Here is a 2,792-nt window from a genome sequence, read left to right on the forward strand (position 1 = left end):
CTAAAAAGTGATGATGTAACCAATTGTCATTTAACTTTGCTAAATTATTTATATCAATTGATGTTAGATTTTCATTTTTATAAGATCCATGGACAATAATGTTTACAGATGTTGAATTATTTGTCTCTTTCACTTTATTAACATTTACCAATTGAGACCTTTTGGATTAACCTATACTAGAACATTTTTAGGGTCAGTTTTGGTAATTGCTAGTCATTGTTATACAATATAGCCCTAGAAAAAAATCCAGCCAGTTTTGCATGATACATTCATACACTTACCACCATGAAAATAACAAATTACAGATACAAAACTGTCCAAAAAAAATTGGTTTTGGTTATAGTCTGCCTTTCTTGACCATCCTGCTTAGCTTACAATTCCATCATGGGTATTGAACATATTATTATTGTCCTTACATAATTTTTTATTGTTTTCATTTCACATTGACTTGCTGAGATTTTGAGGCAAATTTCAGTACGAAAATCCAAAAGTATAAAATCTATATTAACATACTACAACGAAATAACCAAAAGAGTGACAAATATTTGTACAAAATCATAGTCATAAGCACTAAGAAACAACTGAAAAATTCAACGGTTGAGAAAAAATGGAGTGAAAATATACCGAATTGAACATGTTGAAGACAAATTCATAAAGGGATGTTCATAATAGCCGACATAAAAGCGAACAAAATCAAACAAGTGAGAAAAAATTAACCCAACAGATTAAGCATATCTTTGTATGCTGTTTTCAAGCCTCAAATCATAATGCTTAAGAATGAAATTAAGAAAAGCCAATGTGGTGTTTCTATATTTTAACAGGTTGATGGATCTCAACTTAAAATTGCAAAAACAAATGAATCAAAAGGATAATAACTGGCAGTTTGATGTTGATCCGTAGGGGGTAGTAAATTTCATCAGAGGTTCATGAGATGACGTTATCTATTGATGATGTTGTATTTTATTGTTTATTTTTCTATATAACACAGCAGAACATGTCCTGTGTGCGATATACTCCTCATCCCTATGGATTTTACTAACCCTTTATGAATCCATAGTTGGTCAGTAGCAAACCATATAACTTGTAGTATATGGATGCTTATGTTATGAAGTTTCCATCTGTCATATGTCCATTTTACTTGATCTCATTTTCATGGTTCAGTGACGACTTGAAATAAAAAAAAAAATTGTAAAGTTTTTTTTATTATGAGTAATATAGGATTATAAAATTGAGAATGGAAATGGGGAATGTGTCAAAGGACAACAACCCGACCATAGAACAGACAACAGCAGAAGGTCACCAACAGGTCTTCAATGCAGCGAGAAATTCAGCTGGCCTCTAAGCAAATATATATACTAGTTCAGTGATAATGAACGCCATACTAAACTCCAAATTGTAAACAAGAAACTTAAAATTAAAAATAATACAAGACTAACAAAGGCCTCCTAACTTTATGTAGTATGCGTGTATCTTGCACAGTCCTTGTGTCTGTCAAACAGTTTTTTCATTTGATATCGACCTTATTTCATGAAACAGTTTTTGAGGTCAAGTCCATATATCAGATACTAAAAGCAATAGGTCCACTATATTTGGTGTAGGACTGATTTTAAGGTGTGCATGCCCAACTGGTTCAGGCATTAATGTGAAATTATTGTAACTTTTTCTTATTCTGTATGCAAAAGGTCAACTATGCTTGGTCTGTAGAATGTACATGTCAGTCTGGCATTTTTATTTGACCATGACTTCATTTTCACGGTTAATTGGTCGGAATTAAGTATTCGTGTATCGATCTCTAAACTATAAGCAATATGTCAACTGTATTTGATGTATGGGATGATTGTAAGGTGTACATGTCTGTCTAGCGGGCATCATTTGACCTTGACTCATTTTTATAGTTCGTTTGTCAATGTTGAGTTTTCATGGTTATGTAAGTTTCTCAGATACTTTAAGCAATATGTCAATTATATTTAATGCATAGATTGATTGTAAGGTGTGCATGTATGTCTGGCATGGTTCTTTTGACCTTAACTTCATTTTCATGGTTCATTGATCAATGGTAAATTTTCTTGGTTAAGTTCGTTTCTTAGAAATATAAGCAATAGGCCAACGAAGTGGTAAGGTGTTATCTGGTGTACATGTATTTTCAGGTAAGCTTATCTGACCTTAACCTCATCTTTTTGGATAATGATATGTTTATGTGACACTTTTAGTAAAGCTTTATACTATTAAAGAGTATCAACATAAAATCAATAAAATCAAAGACTGTTAAGCAGGTGAGACAATTCCAATAATCATGATAATGCATCAAAACCAAATCCTCCTGCACTAAAGGACAACACGATAAATGTTATCATTGAATTGTTAAGTAAACTATAACATAAAAAATGAACATAAAAGAACTTTTAAAATATTGTATTTTGTATCAAATAAAAAACAAATGTAAGATAAATAAATTTCAATATCACAACAATTGATAAACACCATTCTATATTTATCACAATATAAAAAATGCATTTTAGTAAGAATGCTAAGTGTATTACATCCAAATGCATGTAGAACAAAATAAACACATTTTTAGTTTGTAAAATAAATTGAAGTGTACTATCACCTTGCTATAGTTACATATGAAATCTGCCACACTAAGAACAATGGCTAGAAATCCTGATTGGTTTGGCTTTTCTGAACACTTATGCTATGTCTATTTGACCTGGCTTAGTCATTTCAATTTTAAAGTCCATCCAAAGTTTATTACATAAAACATTTTCTCCTTCCTTAAGAACTTTTTCCTCATA

Source organism: Mytilus edulis, chromosome 1 (genome assembly GCF_963676685.1).
Source record: "Mytilus edulis chromosome 1, xbMytEdul2.2, whole genome shotgun sequence".
Classification (NCBI taxonomy): domain Eukaryota; kingdom Metazoa; phylum Mollusca; class Bivalvia; order Mytilida; family Mytilidae; genus Mytilus; species Mytilus edulis.